At 54.2% G+C, this 19,743-nt stretch overlaps 2 non-coding genes across 2 annotated transcripts; both read left to right on the top strand.

The window, feature by feature from the left end:
• Positions 1 to 8,762: 8,762 nt before the first annotated feature.
• Positions 8,763 to 8,844, top strand: TRNAS-GCU. The gene has a single exon. It is a non-coding gene; the product is annotated as a tRNA-Ser (tRNA).
• Positions 8,845 to 15,525: 6,681 nt separating this feature from the next.
• TRNAT-AGU lies at positions 15,526 to 15,599 on the top strand. Its single transcript has one exon. It is a non-coding gene; the product is annotated as a tRNA-Thr (tRNA).
• The last annotated feature ends 4,144 nt before the right edge of the window (positions 15,600 to 19,743 follow it).

Here is a 19,743-nt window from a genome sequence, read left to right on the forward strand (position 1 = left end):
AGCTCCTGCTGCCTTCTCTGGCCATCAGTGACCCTCATGGGGCCAGCTCATGTAAGGGACTGTTGGCCCCTTACTAAAGCTTAGTGGGGGTTTTGGTTGGCTAGTTCCCAGTCCCAATAGAAGGGGGAAGGGCCAATGGGAAATCAGGACCCTGAGACTGACAGGCCCCTGGGCAATGGGGAGAGGCCAAAGCTCCAAGTTAGCCGCACTGACAGGCCAGGCAGTGTAATGAGGGAGTCACCAGGCCAGGGGTCCCATCCTCCGTGGGAGCTGGACCTGCGTGGGGCAGAGCTAAGGAGAGAGCAGGAGCCCGAGAAGAGCCAGGGAGCAGAGCTGCGCAGGTGTAGTGCCAGAAACTGCTCCCTGTAGGACTTTGCTACCTGCAGCAGTTACTGAGACCTGAGGTTGTTCTTATTTGCTGACTTGTCCTAATTGGCTCAAACTTGACAGTGGTTTCTCTAGCAAAGGCCAGTCCCTGCCCCCTTGGTCCAGACATCCTCATTCACATCAGGCTGGGGTGACCAGATGTCAAAGATGAAATATCGGGACGCGGAGGGTGGAGCCAAAAAAAAAAAAAAAGCCGGCGGCTCCCCCCCCCGCCCCACCGCCAGGCGGCAGTGGCACAGCCCCGTCTCCACCCAACTCTCGGCTCTGACCCCTGATACACCCCCAGCTCCCCCATCCCCTCGCTCCTGGGCCCAGCCTGGGCTCAGCTCTGCAGCCGAGCCGCACTCAAGGTCCCTCCTGCAGCTCCCGGGCAAGGGCGAACCAGGCAGCCGGGCCCGGGCCCTCCCGGCAGGAGCGTGTCTGCCCCACGTGTGTCTCCACCCCGCCCACATGGGTCCTGTCCGCTCCGCACATGGGCGGCAGGTTATATCTGTGTGCGGTGCCCGGGCTCCAGCAATATTCAGGGCTGGGTGCCCTGCTCCAGCAACAGTTGGAGCTGGGTCTCTCCCCCGGCCCTGCCTGGATTGGGCCCCGGCCCCCCCACGTCTCCCCCCGCTGCCGTGACCCTGCCTGGAGCAGGTCCCAGCCCCACCTGCCACCCGCCGCACGTATCCCCGCCGCCTCCGCTGCGTCAGGTCCCTGCCTGACAGAAAGCAGCGCGCCCCTCTCCCCTGCCTGCTCTGTGCTGCCAGAGAACTGCTGTCTGCTGCCCCAGGGTTCTAGTGCCTGCCCGCACTACTGGCGAGGCAGGCTGCCCTTACCCTGAGCCTCTCCAACACCCCAAACCCTCAGCCCCAGCAAGCGCCCTCATCCCCCCTTCACCCTAATCCTCACCCCAGCCAGAGCCCTCCTCCCCTCCACACCCTCATCCTCTGCCCCAGCCATAGCCCTCATCGCCCCTGCACCCTAATCCTCTGCCCCAGCCAGAGCCCTCATCCCCCCGCACCCTAATCCTCACCCCAGCCAGAGCCCTCATCCCCTCCACACCCTAATTCTCTGCCCCAGCCAGAGCCCTCATCGCCCCTGCACCCTAATCCTCTGCCCCAGCCAGAGCCCTCATACCCACCGTACCCCCATCCCCCTCCAGAGCCCTCAACCCCCCCCACCCAAAACCTCACCCCAGCCAGAGCCCTCATCCCCTCCACACCCTAATCCTCATCCCCAGCCAGAGCCCTCATCCTCCACACCCTAATCCTCATCCCCAGCCAGAGCCCTCATCCCCCCTGCACCCTAATCCTCTGCCCCAGCCAGAGCCCTCATCCCCCCACACCCTACTCCTCACCCCAGCCAGAGCCCTCATCCCCTGCACCATAATCCTCACCCCAGCCAGAGCCCTCATCCTCCACACCCTAATTCTCTGCCCCAGCCAGATCCCTCATCCCCCCTGCACCCTAATCCTCTGCCCCAGCCAGAGCCCTCATCCCCCCACACCCTAATCCTCTGCCCCAGCCAGAGCACTCATCCCACCACACCCTAATCCTCTGCCCCAGCCAGAGCCCCCATCCCCCCTGCACCATAATCCTCACCCCAGCCAGAGCCCTCATCCCCTGCACCATAATCCTCACCCCAGCCAGAGCCCTCATCCCCTCCGTACCCTCATCCCCAGCCAGAGCCCTCATCCCCACACCCTAATCCTCTGCCCCAGCCAGAGCCCTCATCCCCCCACACCCTAATCCTCTGCCCCAGCCAGAGCCCTCATCCCCCCACACCCTAATCCTCTGCCCCAGCCAGAGCCCTCATCGCCCCTGCACCCTAATCCTCTGCCCCAGCCAGAGCCCTCATCCCCTCCGTACCCCAGCCCCAGCCAGAGCCCTCATCCCCGCACCCTAATCCTCACCCCAGCCAGAGCCCTCATCCCTCCACACCCTAATCCTCATCCCCAGCCAGAGCCCTCATCCTCCACACCCTAATCCTCTGCCCCAGCCAGAGCCCTCATCCCCTGCACCCTAATCCTCTCCAGCCAGAGCCCTCATCCCCGCACCCTAATCCTCTGCCCCAGCCAGAGCCCTCATCCCCACACCCTAATCCTCTGCCCCAGCCAGACCCCTCATCCCCCCACACCCTAATCCTCTGCCCCAGCCAGAGCCCCTCATCCCCTCCGTACCTCAGCCCCAGCCAGAGCCCTCATCCCCGCACCCTAATCCTCACCCCAGCCAGAGCCCTCATCCCCTGCACCATAATCCTCACCCCAGCCAGAGCCCTCATCCCCTGCACCCTAATCCTCACCCCAGCCAGAGCCCTCATCCTCCACACCCTAATCCTCTGCCCCAGCCAGAGCCCTCATCCCCCTGCACCCTAATCCTCTGCCCCAGCCAGAGCCCTCATCGCCCCTGCTCCCTAATCCTCTGCCCCAGCCAGAGCCCTCATCCCCTCTGTACCCTCAGCCCCAGCCAGAGCCCTCATCCCCTCCACACCCTAATCCTCTGCCCCAGCCAGAGCCCTCATCCACCTGCACCCTAATCCTCTGCCCCAGCCAGAGCCCTCAACGCCCCTGCTCCCTAATCCTCTGCCCCAGCCAGAGCCCTCATCCTCTGTACCTCAGCCCCAGCCAGAGCCCTCATCCCCTGCACCCTAATCCTCACCCCAGCCAGAGCCCTCATCCTCCACACCCTAATGCTCTGCCCCAGCCAGAGCCCTCATCGCCTCCTCACCCTAATCCTCTGCCCCAGCCAGAGCCCTCATCCCCTCAGTACCCTCAGCCCCAGCCAGAGCCCTCATCCCCGCACCCTAATCCTCACCCCAGCCAGAGCCCTCATCCTCCACACCCTAATCCTCTGCCCCAGCCAGAGCCCTCATCCCCTGCACCCTTATCCTCTGCCCCAGCCAGAGCCCTCATCCCCCCTGCACCCTAATCCTCACCCCAGCCAGTGCCCTCATCCCCGCACCCTAATCCTCACCCCAGCCAGAGCCCTCATCCCCGCACCCTAATCCTCTGCCCCAGCCAGAGCCCTCATCCCCTCCGTACCCCCAGCCCCAGCCAGAGCCCTCATCCCCTGCACCCTAATCCTCACCCCAGCCAGAGCCCTCATCCCCGCACCCTAATCCTCAGCCCCAGCCAGAGCCCTCATCCCCCCTGCACCGTAATCCTCTGCCCCAGCCAGAGCCCTCATCCCCCCTGCACCCTAATCCACACCCCAGCCAGAGCCCTCATCCTCCACACCCTAATCCTCTGCCCCAGCCAGAGCCCTCATCCCCTGCACCCTAATCCTCATCCCCAGCCAGAGCCCTCATCCTCCACACCCTAATCCTCACCCCAGCCAGAGCCCTCATCCTCCACACCCTAATCCTCATCCCCAGCCAGAGCCCTCATCCCCACACCCTAATCCTCTGCCCCAGCCAGAGCCCTCATCCCCCCGCTCCCTAATCCTCTGCCCCAGCCAGAGCCCTCATCCCCTCTGTACCCTAAGCCCCAGCCAGAGCCCTCATCCCCTGCACCCTAATCCTCACCCCAGCCAGAGCCCTCATCCTCCACACCCTAATCCTCTGCCCCAGCCAGAGCCCTCATCCCCTGCACCCTAATCCTCTGCCCCAGCCAGAGCCCTCATCCCCTCCCTCAGCCCCAGCCAGAGCCCTCATCCCCGCACCCTAATCCTCACCCCAGCCAGAGCCCTCATCCCCGCACCCTAATCCTCACCCCAGCCAGAGCCCTCATCCCCGCACCCTAATCCTCTGCCCCAGCCAGAGCCCTCATCCTCCGTACCCCCAGCCCCAGCCAGAGCCCTCATCCCCTGCACCCTAATCCTCACCCCAGCCAGAGCCCTCATCCCCGCACCCTAATCCTCACCCCAGCCAGAGCCCTCATCCCCCCTGCACCGTAATCCTCTGCCCCAGCCAGAGCCCTCATCCCCCCTGCACCATAATCCTCACCCCAGCCAGAGCCCTCATCCCTCCACACCCTAATCCTCTGCCCCAGCCAGAGCCCTCATCCCCCCTGCACCCTAATCCTCATCCCCAGCCAGAGCCCTCATCCCCTCCACACCCTAATCCTCACCCCAGCCAGAGCCCTCATCCCCTCCACACCCTAATCCTCATCCCCAGCCAGAGCCCTCATCCCCCCACACCCTAATCCTCTGCCCCAGCCAGACCCCGCAACGCACCGGCACCCTCAGCCTCAGCCCCAGCCAGAGCCCTCATCCCCTCTGTACCCTCAGCCCCAGCCAGAGCCCTCATCCCCTGCACCCTAATCCTCACCCCAGCCAGAGCCCTCATCCTCCACACACTAATCCTCTGCCCCAGCCAGAGCCCTCATCCCCCCTGCACCCTAATCCTCTGCCCCAGCCAGAGCCCTCATCCCCTCCGTACCCTCAGCCCCAGCCAGAGCCCTCATCCCCCCGCACCCTAATCCTCACCCCAGCCAGAGCCCTCATCCCCCCGCACCCTAATCCTCACCCCAGCCAGAGCCCTCATCCCCTCCACACTCTAATCCTCTGCCCCAGCCAGAGCCCTCATCCCCCCTGCACCCTAATCCTCTGCCCCAGCCAGAGCCCTCATCCCCTGCAACATAATCCTCACCCCAGCCAGAGCCCTCATCCCTCCACACCCTAATCCTCTGCCCCAGCCAGAGCCCTCATCCCCCCTGCACCCTAATCCTCATCCCCAGCCCGAGCCCTCATCCTCCACACCCTAATCCTCACCCCAGCCAGAGCCCTCATCCCCTCCACACCCTAATCCTCATCCCCAGCCAGAGCCCTCATCCCCCCCGCACCCTAATCCTCTGCCCCAGCCAGAGCCCTCATCCCCCCTGCACCCTAATCCTCATCCCCAGCCAGAGCCCTCATCCCCTCCACACCCTAATCCTCACCCCAGCCAGAGCCCTCATCCCCCCTGCACCCTAATCCTCATCCCCAGCCAGAGCCCGCATCCCCCCTGCACCCTAATCCTCTGCCCCAGCCAGAGCCCTCATCCCCTGCACCCTAATCCTCAGCCCCAGCCGGAGCCCTCATCCCCCCACAACCTAATCCTCAGCCCCAGCCAGAGCCCTCATCCCCTACACCCTGATCCTCTGCCCCAGCCCTGAGACCCCCACAGCATGAACCCCTCATCCTCAGCCCCACAGCCCTCAACCCTGCATTCCCTCCTATCCCCAAACTCCTCCCAGAGCATGCACCACCTCCCCTTCCTACTCCCCACCCCAGACCAGAGCCTGCACCCAAACTCCGTCCCAAGGCCTGCACCCTCACCCCTCCTGGACACCCACCCCCGGCCCCAGCCCGGAGCCTGCACCCAGCACCCAAACTCCCTCCCCGAGCCTGCACCCCTCACCTCTTCCTATGCCCCTACCCCCAGCCCAGGACCTGCACCTCATACTTCCCCCCGAAACCCCACCCAGAGCCTTAGGGTGGGGGCAGAGTTTGGGGGGGCACGGGTTCTGGGCACCACCAAAATTTCTACAAACTTGCCACCCATGCTGCCTGGCTGATGTCAGCATCTCTCTGTGAGGTCACCACCTCCCCACCACCTTCGACCAATAGTCTGAGGTCCTGCAAAAGTCTTTGTGATGTCACTGCCACACCCCTCCCTTGCTGTGCTAATGTCCTGCCCTTGGCCAGGAACTTTGGAGGTTTGAGCTACTCCCTGTGGATCACCCCACTCAAGGAGCGTTCGTTCTAGGCAGCAAGCCGGCTAGACAGGAAAACATCAGACGCTGCTCCCAATGCTACACTCAGTTTTTCAGAAATTAGTCAACTTTAGGGCCAGAAGAGACCATTAGAGCATCTAATCTGACCCCCTGCATATCACAGGCCTCCTGTATGACACAAGAGCTACTTTTGGGGCAAACACATTCCAGAAAGTCATCTAGTCTTCATTGAATGACATCAGGAGATGGTGAATCCACCACTTTCCTCGGTAGCTTGTTCCTGTGGTGAATCATCCTGGCTGTTGAATATTTGTGCCTTATTTGTAATATGAATTTGTCTCTTTTCACCTTCCAGCCATTGGGTCTTGTTGTGCCTTTCTCTGCTTGATTAAAGAGCCCTTTAATAGCCAATATTTTCTTTCCATTAAGGCCCTTCAACACTTCAATGAAGTCACCTTTCAATCTTCTTTTGATAAGCGAAACAGGTTGAGCTCGTTCAATAGCTCCCTAGAAGGCATTTTTCTCCAGCCCTCAGAACATTTGGTGGCTCTTTGGTCATCAGACTCCTGAACTGCAGCTGGATGTGGCTCTTGTTCTTCTGCACAGCACAGCTCCTGGAGAAGAGGGATCTGCAAATGTACATTCATATGATCCCTTTGTTTAATCGATGAAAACATAAACTAGACACTTAGAGGATTGGAACTGATTTCAGCTGATGGACAGCTTTGCTAGGTTTTTATGCATTTGGACAGCAAAATGTTGAGTTTTACATTCATATCAAGCACCCCCGTATAGTGGAGCCCCTGAACAGAATGGAGAATGGAAATGAAAATGTTTTCCTTTTTTTTGAAAAAAGAAAGAAGGTTATAAAACAACACAGGGTTTGAACTAAGGCCCACTTGATCAGCAGTCAGGCACTTTACCACTGAGCTATGCCCCCATGACAACAAGAGTATAGAATTGTGATCTCCAGGACTTTTCAGGATGGACCCTGCTTCCTCGAGCTCCTTTGCCATTCCCAGACCACAGGAGGTTTTAAAAATGGGGTTTGATTAAACTTCTTAAATGTGGTAAACACCACAGCTTGCGCACCCACCGATATAGCTTCTCCCACTGACATAGCTGCCACCTCTTGGGAAGTGGATTAACTGCACCCCCAGGAAAACTCTCTCCCTTTAGCATAGAGCAGTGGTTCTCAAACTGTGGGGCAAGACCCCAAAGTGGGTCATAACCCTGTTTTGCTGCCAGGGCTGGCATTAGACTTGTTGGGGCCTGGGGCTGAAGCCAAACGTCTGAGCCCCACCACCCAGGGCCCAATCCCTCAAGCTCTGGTTTTGCCCTCCCCTCACTGGGGCAGGGCTCAGGCTTTGTCTCCCCTGCCTCTGCCCAGTGGGGAGGGGCCTGGTCCGGTCCCTCTTTCCAGGGCCATGTAGTAAGTTTTTTTGGGGCAGAAGGGGGTTGCGGTGAAAGGAAGTTTGAGAAACCCTGGCATGGAGCCTCTGAATATGTCTAGACTTGGCTCCCTGTGGCGGATCAGACACTGAAAGTGCAGCCATGGAGACACCACACACCAGCCTTGCCTAGCAGGCAAGAATCAAACCTCCACAGAAAGATGCCTGTTGTTTTCTAACCCATCTCCCTAAGCCCTCAGCCACCACCACTTAACAAAGGGGCTTTTCTACACTATGGTTCTGGTCTCACTGAAGGGTCATTTCCAATTGTTTGCTCAGACCAGCATTAGGGGAAATGGTGCCCTGGGCAAAGCTTGTACTTTGGCACTTCCCCATTGCCCCTGGACGATTCCCACTCCCCCTTTACCGCTAGCTCCTGCACTCCCAACCCTTGCACCTCCTTCACCCCTAACTCCTGCCCCCTCCTGTGCCCCCTTTGCCCTTAACTCCCTGTGCCACCAGCCATTGCCCCTCTCCTGCAGCCCCTTCACATGGCTCCAGCGCTGGGGGCCCCGCACTTGTTCTCCCTTTCCCTGGGCTTTGGCATCACTAGCCACTGATTAGTGAGTAGGGTTCAGTGGTCCCCAAAATGTGGGGCATGACTCCTAGGGGGACACAGAGGAACATTCATGGAGTCACCTCAGGGCCTGAGCCAGCCCCCATGGAGGGAGCAGCACTCAGCCCCACTCTGCCCCAGCTCTTCCCCAGCCCCACCCTCAGCCTGGGCCTCTGGCTCCCAGCTCGGCCTCGACCCCCTTACCCCTGTCTGCACCCCTCTCCCCAGCAAGCAACAGCCCCACTCCCAGCCCATGTTCTCAACTGTGACTTCCGAGGGGCCACAGCCATGGCTAAGAGGTCACAGAGTGAAGTGTTTGGGGACCACTGGTTTAGGGTGATGTTCTCAATCACTTCTATGAAGTCCAATAAAAGCTATTTCTCACCCACCGACCCCTCCATCAGGACGGTCTAGGTATGTTCTGCTGCCCTTCACTCATACAGGAAGGATAATAACATTTCATTCCATTCAATCCTAAAGTGATTTGTAACCCACCACCAGCCGAAACTGGTCATTTTGGGAAAGCGGCCCCATCATGCTGCATACCTAGGCAGAGTAGGTGCGTCTGTGCAAACACGCTCTGTTCCTGAAGTCTTTCCCCCAGCTCCTCACTAGATGTGAGGGGGGGAGCTCATTCAGCCCCTGCTTCCGCTTAGTATTTAAAAAGGCCTTATTGTCCCTAGCTCTGCTGGCCTTAGATTTCTCCTTCTGTCCCTTTTCTAACAGCTCAGATGAGGTGGCCGAGTGGTTAAGGTGATGGACTGCTAATCCATTGTGCTTTGCATGCATGGGTTTGAATCCCATCCTCATCGGGTGCATTTAGTTTTCACCCCTCCTTTGTAGACAACCATCTCCCCCTTTGGAACAATGACAGATCAAACAATGTTGCTTCTTGCAAACAAAAACCTTCTCAGAAACTCAGAACTCCCTTGCTTTAAATAAAATGTCTAAATCCCAGATTTCTTTAAAACAGAAATTCTCTGGTGCTGTATTTCTTAGTTTTTATCTCAAAAGGTAACATCCTCATCATCTCCCCCAAACACCCTGGAACCTGCCCAAATTATTAAAATACCCTCAACCCGAGCAAGGCCAGAGCAGTGAACCAGAGCTAGTGTCTAGGCCAAGCTGTTCTGAAGGAGGCAACTCCAACATTTTCTCCCTGCTTCCCTTGGCAAGGTCTGACTGAGAAAACAAAATTCCCCAAACTGAAAATTTTCTGCTGAAAAACTAATACTAGTCTGTTTGGGGACTTTGGTTTGCAAGTATTAGTGTTATTATGCTCTTCTGATTTCTGAATCAGTTCAGTCTTTGTCCTCCAGGTGTGTTTCCACCAGCTGAGTTGTGGGGGAGAGAGGCCAAGTCATGATGTCTCTTCCCCTCTTTCATAGTTTCTTCCAACTTGCTAGGAAGCTCCTTTGTTACCATGTGAGTCAAGCAGTGTCCATTGTCTCTGTGCTATCTTGGGCCTGGTCTACACTAGGACTTTAATTCGAATTTAGCAGCGTTAATTCGAATTAACCGTGCACCCGTCCACACCAGGAAGCCATTTAATTCGACCTAGAGGGCTCTTTAGTTCGACTTCGGTACTCCACCCCGACGAGGGGAGTAGCACTAAATTCGACATTGCTATGTCGAATTAGGCTAGGTGTGGATGCAAATCGAACTTACTAGCTCTGGGAGCTATCCCACACTGCACCACTCTGTTGACGCTCTGGACAGCAGTCCGAGGTCGGATGCTCTGACCAGCCACACAGGAAAAGTCCCGGAAAATTTTGAATTCCTTTTCCTGTCTGGACAGTTAGAATCTCATTTCGTGGGTGGACATCGGGGCGAGCTCAGCAGCACCGGCAGTGATGCAGAGCTCTCCAGCAGAGGAGTTCATGTAATCTCTGAATAGAAAGAGGGACCCGGCATAGACTGACCGGGAACTCTTGGATCTGATCGGTGTGTGGGGCGAGGAGTTCAGTGCTGGAGCTGCGCCCAAAAACGGAATGCAAAGACCTACGAGAAGGTCTCCAAAGCCATGAGAGACAGAGGATACAGCTGGGATGCAACGCAGCACCGCGGGAAAATCAAGGACCCCAGACAAGGCTACCAACAAATCAAAGTGGCAAACGGACGCTACGGAGCCTGCCACCACTGCCCCACCAGTGACCATGGACTCTGACGATGGGACAGTGTCGACGGACAGTTCCTCGGCGATGTTCGCGGACGGGGAAGATGAGGAAGGGTTTGTGGAGGACGAGGTAGGCGACAGCGCTTACAACGCTGGTTTCCCCGACAGCCAGGATCTCTTCATCACCGTCACGGAGATCCCCTACCAACCGTCCCCAGCCATTAACCCGGACCCTGAATCAGGGGAAGGATCACTCGGTAAGTGCTTTAACCATGTAAACTTTTATTCTTAATATAACAGGAATCTGAAGTATATGAAAACATGGTCTCTCTATATATGGGGCTAGAACAGAAATCCTCCTGGGAGATCTCCACGAAGCTCCCCTGGAGGTAATCTAAAAGCCTCCACAGGAGGCTCCTGGGGAGAGCTGCCTTATTGGGTGCTCCGTGGTAGCACACTTTTCCGCACAAGGCTTTCATGAGCTACTCAGGGAGCATTGCCTCCCCGAGCACGGCTGCATAGTCCCCTGGTTTGTGCTGGCTTTCACGCAGCATGCGCTCTCTAACTCCTTCAGTGACCGTCCTCAGGGTGATCTCGCTCAGAGACTCCTGCATCTAATTAGGGGAAGTACTGTAATGTTACACCTGGTCCTAAGTATTTTTAAAAAATCTCCGGACAGACGGCATAGCAGAGACTCAGCACGCTGCTGCGTGACGAGCGTAACGGAAACCCAAAGAATCAAATGGACGCTCATTGAGGGAGGGGGGACTGAGGACGCAAGGTATCCCACAGTTCCTGCTGTCTCCAAAAAGCATTTGCATTCCTGGCTGAGCTCCAAATGCTTCTAGGGTCAAAAACAGTGTCCGCGGTGGGTCAGGGCATAGCTAGGCAATTTACGCAACCCCCCACCCACCCCCAGAAGTGAAAGGGAAAACAATCCTCTCTTGACTCTTTTACATGTCACCGTATCTTTACTGAATGCTGCAGATAGATGCGATGGTGCAGCACTCAACACCAACATCCTTGCTCCCCCCACGCTATGGATGGCTGGTGGTACAATAGGATTGATATCCATTGTCATCATCAGCCTATTGGCATATGGGGCAGTGCAAAAGGACTGGTAACCATGCAGACAACCATCCGTTAGGTCAATCAAGGGCACCTGGCCCTAATTTTTCCTGGTAGATGGTACAATATGGCTGATAACCATCATCATCATAGCAACAGGGGGCTGAGCTTCATCAGCCCCCACCCTTCATGTGTAAAGAAAAGATTCAATTGCCCCTGGACTAGCAGCAGGATGCTGGGCTCCTCTCCTCCACACTCCTTAATGTACTATCTGGACTATCATAGCAACTGGAGGCTGCCTTCCACTCATTTCTCACTAACAAGTCACTGTGTCTTATTCCTGCATTCTTTATTACTTCATCACACAAGTGGGGGGACAATGCTATGGTAGCCCAGGAATGCTGGGGAAGAATGGAATCAACAGGTGGGGTTGTTGCAGGAGCACCTCCTGTGAATAGCATACAGCTCATAATCTATGCAGGATCTGACACAGAGCAGCTGGGCTCTCTGATACAGTGGTTCTCTAGTATACTTGCCCATATTCTAGGCAGGACTGATTCTATTTTTAGATATCAAAAAGGAAGAATTGACTCAGGAAGTCATTTCCAATTTTGGCTTTTACACCCCTGGTTAAGAGCAGCCAGGGGCACTTATGACAACAGCAAATGGTGCAGCACAAAAGGACTGGTAGCCATGCCCATCTTATTACCAATTTATGGTGTGGTAGATGGTACAATATGGCTGGTAACCATCTCTGCTGTCATGCAAAAGCAAAAGCATGCTGCTGTGTAGCGCTGCTGAACCGCCTCTATCAGCGGCATCTGGTACACATACGGTGACAGGCACAAAAGGCAAAGCAGGATCCATGGTTTCCACGCTGTGGCGTGTGCCCGTGCAATCCAGGGAAAACGGGCTTGAAATGATTGTCTGCTGTAGCTTTCCCGGAGGAAGGGATGGCTGACGACATTTACCCAGAACCACCCGCGAAAATGGTTTTTGCCCCATCAGGCACTGGGATCTCAACCCAGAATTCACAGAGACAGACTAGACTGTGTTCATTGTTCACAAACATTTATCTTGGCAAGGAATTCACTCCCTTTTTCCCATCACACAGCTTGGACTGTCTCCAGACCTGCCACAGCATCCCCGTCACAGAGGCTGACAAAGATTAGGCGGCGAAATAAAAAGACACGGGACGAGATTTTCGCTGAACTTATGGGGTGCTCCCGAGACGACGCGGACCAGCAGAGCCAGTGGAGGGAGACCCTCTCTCTGTGCCAGTGCTCACACAGCGAACGGGAGGAGAGGTGGCGTGAGGAAGACAAGCAGGCGACTCAAACACTGCTTGGACTAATGAGAGAGCAAACGGACATGCTCCTGCGCCTTGTGCATGTTCTGCAGGACCTCCGGCAGGAGGACAGAGCCCCCCTGCAGTGTATCTGCAACCGCCCTCCCCCGCCACAAAGTCCCATACCCCCCTCACCCAAAATAACCAGAAGGAGGGGCGCCAGTGGCTGTGAAAATGGTCACTGCACCCCAGCAGAGTGCTCAAGTACCCAAAAGCTCTCATACCCTCAATTTTGAAAAGTCCTTTCCTTCCCGCCTCACCGAAGCCCCCATCCCAGTTTCATCCCCTAACTGTCTAGTTGATAATAAAAAAATACTTTTCTGTTAATTACTGTTTCCGTCATGTTCTTTTAGAGGAGACTGTGTTTGAAGGGAGGGAAGGGGGTTGGTAATGTGACAGGACAATCACCTTTACCAGGGTACAGACATGGGGGCAGGATCAGCAGCAGGTCACACACACACTGCAGTCAGTAGGCACCCTGGTCGGTATGGGAGGTGGTTTGCAGGTTCTGTGTGGGTGGGGGGGTGGGGGTACGTGACTTTGTAGCGGGGGGTTACAGATCTCATGCAACGGTCCCTGTCCTGGACCACAGAGCCACGCAGCAGAGGAATCTGTATCCGTCCTCCCACGCCAAAAGGCCACATAGCCCCCGCACACAGAGTCCCAAAAAGGAGGGATGGCAGGCTCCATTGAAACAACCAGTCCGGCACTGCAGACCGCTCTGGGAGCAGGAGCCTATCATTCCTCGAGTTTACAGGCAGTCTTTACATCACTGCACACCCTACCCAGCACAGTCCGTGTCCCAGTTTCAACCCTGTAACGCAAAGTCATCAATAAAGAAACCTTTGTAAAGTTACAGTGGAACATGTATTTTATTTTTAAACGTGTGTTGGAAGTTGGGAAAGCGGGTGGGCGGGTATGTAACTGCAGATGCTAGTCAACAGTCACTTTGTAAAGAAACAGTGGCAGCTTCAGCGTCTCTGTAAAGAAACTGAACAGTCACAGGTCACACTGCTCACTGCTCGCTGGTACTTGAAGAGTTCCTTGTTGCTGTGCAAGGCGCCTGCACAGGGCTTCACGAGCCAGGGCATTAGCGGGTAGGCTGGGTCCCCGACGATCACTATAGGCATCTGCACATCCCCAAGAGTTATTTTGTGGTCCGGGAAGAAACTACCTTCCTGCAGGCATCTAAACAGACCAGAGTTCCTGAAAACACGCCCGTCATGAACTTTGCCTGGCCACCCGACGCTGATGTTGGTAAAACGTCCCCATGGTCCACCAGTGCTCGCAGGACCATTGAAAAGTAGCCCTATTTCTCAGCAGCTGACTGTGGAAGAGGTGGACGATAAGGTGCGAGGAGTTGACAACGGCCATAACTGCAGCGGGATCCGTGCTCAAAGTGCTGTGGCGCCTGCGCTGTCACTGAGCAGAAAAGGGCATGAACAGAGTGCCCGCAGGCGCTTTCAGGAGGGAGGAGGAGGAGGGTGTGATTAATGGTTCAATGATGACAGTTACCCAAACCACCCTCGACACATTTTTCCCAGCATGCATTGGGGAAATACCAGGATTCCAATGGGCAGCGGGGACTGCGGGAACTGTGGCATAGCTTCCCACAGTGCACCATTTCCAAAGTCGACGCTGGCCCGTTACTGTGGACTCAGACAGTCGAATTAGTGTATTTAGTGTGGATACACAAATTCGACTTCATAAGGTCGATTCCACAAATTCGAATTAAGTAGATTCGAAATAGTCTTGTAGTGTAGACGTACCCTTGGAGAAGTCTGCATTGTACACGCTTCCTGGGCTAGTCCTTGGGAGTGTGGATCCCTTCAATGGGCCAGCAGCGAGTCTGGCTCCTCCCTTGTCACACCTGAAAGGCTGGTGGGGGGCATTTCTCAACCTCATAACATATCTCAGTAACACACACAGAGCAAAGCTTTATAACTTCCCAACCAATGCGAGCACACACAATCCAACACGATATTAATGTTCAACAGATCAAGACTTTTGAAATGATACGTCACAAGGCAGACTTTGAACAAACCATGTCATCATTATATGAGAGTGGTGAATATAGGGCTTCCCGGTGCTGCTATGAGCACAGCGTGCCACACCTGGGCTTACATTGCAATGGAGACGTACCCTTAGAGTCCATCTCTCCTGGGATAAAGATGGTCCACACCTGACTCTCTGCCAATCCCCACTGGGCCCTGACAAGTGTTGTTTGTGTTTGTATTCTATAAAGCAGAGGAGCAGATGAAGTTTTGCTCCCAAGGTGTGTGTGTGATTCTTTGGACAGGTCTACACTACAAAATTAGGTTGGTGTAATTACATTACTTAGGCTGGCAATGCAGTTCTATCAAGCTAATCCCGGTATAGATAGTGGCTCAGCTGTCAGAACTTTCTGGAGCTATGAAAGGGGAGGGGCCCATGGCTCTGTAGCAGGAATGCAGGGCAGGTGAGTTCACGGCAGGCATGGTGGGATACTGGTGGAGGCCAGTTATGGTGATATAATGACCAGCAGCATTTACACTGACATTTGTCACTTTAAGTTTGCTGCAAAAAGCACTAGGCCTCTCGTCGAGGTGGTTTTATTTTGTCACCAAAACAGGTCAGTTTTGTCGCCAGACGTGGTATTGCAGTGTGTGCACCAGCCAAAAACTGCCGACCGAGGGAGCGTTGTGTGTTTTTCACACACCTGAGCAATATAATGATGCTGAAGTAACCTTGTAGTGCAGACCTGGCCAAAGATTCATTCACACACACACACACACACACACACACACACACACACACACACACACACACACACACACACACACACACACACACACACCTTGCAAGGAAAACCTCACCTGCTCCTCTGCTTTGCAGAATCCAAACACAAGCAAAGCTTGTCAGGCCCCAGTGGGGATGGCAGGGAGTCAGGTGTGGGCAGACACTGTGTTTTTGACACAGGCAGGCACCATGGCTTAGCTGGCTTAAGCACCTGTATAGTAAACAGGAGATCCTGGGTTCAATTCCCAGTGGTGCCTTGTTGACTAACTCTTGGGCAACCTGGTATTGGCTACTGTGGAAGGACAAAACACAGAGCTCTTTGCTCCAGCCCAGTGTAGTTGTTTAAATTATACTCACAGGCACTGATAACAGACTTACTGAAAGTTTGGGAGTTAAGAGCTGATAGGTCAGTGTTCCAGCCTGTCACAGATGATCCTGCTTCCTCTGGGACAGGGGCAGGTCTGGGCTCTCAGGCTGAATGGCTCATTGTGGCTGGCAGAACCTGTGGGCGGCTCATTTAGTTTACACAGAGGGTTGAGTCCTGCTTTGTGCACCATGTGTGAGAATGAAAATCCTAAACCACCCTTTGAAATAACGAATGCAGCAAGACGTGTTATTGTCCCTGCCCCAAAGCAGACAGACCAACGGAGAACTGCCATTGAGTCCAGGGTAATACTCCACTGCCATTTTACCTTTTTCACTTGCTAAACTCCCTCCCAACCTTGAGGGTTCCCAGAGCCCAATATTGAGCTCAAGCTGAGATGTCTACGCTGCAAATTTACCATCCCAGGGCCCTAGCCTGGGAGTCTGCACTGGCACGGGACAGCCGGGGGTGTTTCATTGCAGTGTGGACATAGCCCAGCATTATGTCTACACTGCCATTAACACACCCAAGTCACTATTCTCAAACCCTGGGTCAGTTGATTCAGGCTGGTGGGGCTTGTGCTGCAGGGTTATAAAATTACAGCATAGACACTTGGGCTTCAGCCCAGCCTCCGAGACCCCACGAGGGGTGAGGGTCTCCGAGCTTGGGCTCCAGTCTGAACCCCAGGAGCCCAAATCAGATCATCCAGGCCAGCCGGGCCAGCGGGATTTTATCACAGTCTAGATGCCCTCTCAGGGTATGTCTACACTGCAATGTAAGCCCAGGGTTAGCAGAAGTCATGTCAGCAGCCCCAACACATAAACATAAACCACGAGGGAAAGACCCACCCCCCAGATAAGCTGGGCAGTGTCCTTCTCCCTACGGTTTGTAAGTCCAGCAACCAAAAGTCCTTTAACATGAGCCATCCCCTCTCTGCACCCCACTCACAGCTGTTGTCCTTAGTCAGTGCAAGCCCAGAGGTGCCTCTGTAAAGTTCACCTGCCATCCTGGGTGGAAAAGGGGGGAATATAAGAAGGCACCGTACTCACTATGTTGTCTAGGGACTCACTCATCCCTCTACAGCCCCCCTGCCCTAACATTGGTCTGACATCTACATTTTAGTATTGGGACCAAAGCCCTGGCCCACTTGGCGTTGGAACCCCTGTCGCCTGCCTAGCAAGTGCTATTGAACTGAGGGTGAGTCCCTCAATCGGGGTCTGCCAAGCACAGTTGTGCTGCCCTCGATTCACACAACAAGGATAACAACCCTTTATTTCTCCTGCCCCTGTAACATGGAGACTGGGAATCCAGCACCAGCCAAAAGTGATCATTTCGGCAAGCAACCCAACCTATTTCCAACATACTGTAAAATCCACATGCAGACTCATACACGAAACCTTGCAAGAAAATCTTCCTGAGGGGGTCTGAAGCACCTGCTGCTGGAGGGAAGGAGGGAGCCGTGGGTGGGGACTGAGGGGCACCGGGAATAGGAGGGGGCTGTGCATTGGGACAGAGGAGAAGGGTGAAGAGGAGCAGGCTCTGGTTGGGAGTGAGGAGCAGTGAGCATAGGAGGGACTGAGGGTTGGGTCTGAGGGGCACTGGGAAAAGAGGGGACATGGGTTTGGGCTGAAGAGCATCCTCGTTTGGGGATCCAGCAGGACAGGGGAAGGCAGCAGGTCATTCTAATTCCTTAGGGATATTCTGTGTGTTTGTGTGTGTGTGTGTGTGTGTGTGTGTGTGTGCAGGGGAGGAACATGCTCTATGCCCAGAGGCCTTTATTCCTCCAGGCTGCAAGGACGGAGGGGCTGTCAGGAAGTTGCCCCTTCAAACCCACACAGAAAAAGGGCCTTCTGAGGAAAGGGAAAATCCTGCAGAGAAAAAGTAACATCAAAGAGGATGTGAGAAAAACAGTTTAAGATCTTCATGAGTAGTTTATCACCTGACCACAGATTTGAACTGTGGATCCTCAGATTAAAAGTCTGACGCTTTACCAACTAAGCTAGTCAGGCTCATGAAGCATGGGAGCAACTTGGTGCAGAGGAGAAACTAGTCAAGAAAACAAGAGCAGGAAACAACAGGGGAAACCTGCTGCTCTCTCTGGCCCAGTCAACACTACGAGTTTATATCAAAACGTCTGTTAGTCTATAAGGTGCCACAAGACTCTTTGCTGCTTCTACCAACTGAGCTAGCCAGGCTCACATAGGAAAAGTGCAAGTTGGTGCAGAGGTGAAGCTAGTCAAGAAAATTCTTGGGTGAGTTCCCAAAGCCTGAAGGGTCAAAAATATTGTCACGGGTGGTTCAGGGTATATGTCCCCCCCCCCAAAGCAAACGGAAAAAAATTGTTTCTCGCCTTTCTTCAATGTCACTGTATGTCTACTGGATGCTGCTGGCAGACGCGGTGCAGCAGCGCTACACAGCAGCATCCCCTTTCTTTCCCTTCCTGAGGGCAGATGGTATGGGAGGACTGATATCTGTCATTGTCGTCCCGTGAGTGCTCCTGGTTGGCCTTAGTGAGGTCGGCCAGGGGTGCCTGGGCAAAAATGGGAATAACTCCCAGGTCATTCTCTTCTTTAAGCTTTGTCTAATGGAGATTCAGTCCTGCCTGGAATATCATAGCAGCTGGAGGCTGCCCTCCCCTTCCTGCCTTTGAATTCTACTTGCAGAGGCAATAAAGTCAGTGTTGTTTCAAATTCATGTACTCTTTATTACTTCATCACACAAATGGGGGGATAACTGCCACAGTAGCCCAGGAGAGATGGGGGAGGAGGGAAGCAATGGGTGGGGTTGTTGCAAGGGCACCCCCTAGAATGGCATGCAGCTCATCATTTCTGCCCGATGTCTGGGGCTCTGACCTAGAGCAGCCATTTGCTTCTCTAGTAGGCTTGCCTGATAGTTTAGCCAGGACTGCCTTTCCATTAGAACAAAACTTAAAGAAGAGAATGATCTAGGAAGGCATTCCTATTTTTGTCCATACACCCCCAGTCAACCTCACTGAAGCTAGCCGAGAGCACGCATGACAGCAGCAAACAGTACAGTATAACTTTCAACTATCATTGTCAATTAGCAAAGCAGCAGACAGTACAGTACAGCTAATAACCATCTTTGCTAACTTGCAAAAGGCAAGGGGATGCTGCTGTGTAGCACTGCAGTACCGCGTCTGTCAGCACCATCCAGTAGGCATACAGTGACGGTGAAAAAAAGGCTGAACGGGCTCCATGGTTGCCATGCTATGGCGTCTGCCCAGGCAATCCAGGGAAAAGGGCGCGAAATGATTATCTGCCGTTGATTTCATGGAGGGAGGATTGACTGACGACATTTACTCAGAATCACCCACGACACTGTTTTTGCCCCATCATGCACTGGTATCTCAACCCAGAATTCCAATGGGTGGGGGAGACTGCAGGAACTATGGGATAGCTACCCACAGTGCAATGCTCTGGAAATCGATACTAGCCTCAGTACATGGGCGTACACCGCCAAATTAATGTGCTTAGTGTGGCCACGTTCACTTGACTGTTTCCAAAAACCGGTTTCTGTAAAATCGGAATAATCCCGTAGTGTAGACATACCCTGACACAGCTTTAGAACCCTCTACCCACTATACGGCCAAGAGACAGCAACTCTCAGATCCTGTGTGGATTGTCTGATGGGCTTGGGGCCAAGAGCAAACTGCGTACCCCCTGCCAGAGCAGGAGAAGTAAAAATAGGGGCTTCCCAAAAAATGGGAAGGGAAGAAGAGAAAAGCAGAGAGGCAAGTGGAAAAGGAAGAGAAGGTGCAGACACAGGACCCTACCTAAATTCTGAAATAGATTACAAGAAAAAAAGAGAGAGAGAGCAGCATAAAGAAAATTTAAAAAACTTTCAGTAAGAACTGAATTAGAAACCTTTAAAACACCAGTTTTCACACTACCTTTACTTTTCTTCCAAATTCTACTAAAAGAAATTAAGACTTGCCACTAAACAACAGCTTTAAACAAGCTCAGATAACAGAAAAGAAAACCAAAACATTTATTTTTAAATTTGTTTTATAAGAACTA

The sequence above is a fragment of the Mauremys reevesii genome, unplaced genomic scaffold, assembly GCF_016161935.1.
Source record: "Mauremys reevesii isolate NIE-2019 unplaced genomic scaffold, ASM1616193v1 Contig92, whole genome shotgun sequence".
NCBI lineage: Eukaryota > Metazoa > Chordata > Testudines > Geoemydidae > Mauremys > Mauremys reevesii.